Genomic DNA, 558 nt, shown 5'->3' with positions numbered 1-558 from the left:
ACGCGTGTGTGCGTAGAGGATTTGGGGGAGAGTCAGCAGTTGGAGCTGGTAGCTGGGCCTAGGACCTCACTCATGCTAAAGCACCTCTTTACCACTGTGCTACACTACCTCACATTTCAATCTCCAACCAAAGTTGTGGTTTGGGGAGTCTGGTATATTTGGTAGTTTTTTGCCACCATAAGACTATAGCATTCCCCTTTTTTGTAATACTTGAGTTTAATTTCTGAGAACAGGCTCTTTGGGCTGATGGCCAACCGTGTGTGTCAGATGCTAATTTAATTGTTGAGGTCTGTGTGTTACTAGCACTTAGGACTGTCCACTAACATTGCCTTTCATTTTACTCTAGTTCACTTCCCTCACTGCTATTTTCACATTAGCTGAGTAACAAAGTACTTATTCCTTTCCAGTCTCCATTGTAGTTTATGACCACAGATATTGTCAGCACAATATCGTGTCTTTGATGGTGATGACTAAATAAATTCTTAAAGCACTTGATGTAGAACATTTGGTGGAAATAGTTCTTCCTAGGTTTCTATTCATATATCCATATATATATAT

General features: G+C 40.1%; 1 protein-coding gene across 11 annotated transcripts in view; it reads left to right on the top strand.

Annotated features, from left to right (window-relative positions):
- Nucleotides 1-558, top strand: part of Sgms1 (sphingomyelin synthase 1) — a 266,886-nt gene that overhangs the window by 235,173 nt on the left and 31,155 nt on the right. The window lies entirely within an intron of this gene.

This window comes from Mastomys coucha, unplaced genomic scaffold (assembly GCF_008632895.1).
Source record: "Mastomys coucha isolate ucsf_1 unplaced genomic scaffold, UCSF_Mcou_1 pScaffold21, whole genome shotgun sequence".
NCBI lineage: Eukaryota > Metazoa > Chordata > Mammalia > Rodentia > Muridae > Mastomys > Mastomys coucha.
Note: the sequence above shows the minus strand (reverse complement) of the source record. Positions and strands in the feature narration are given on the sequence as shown.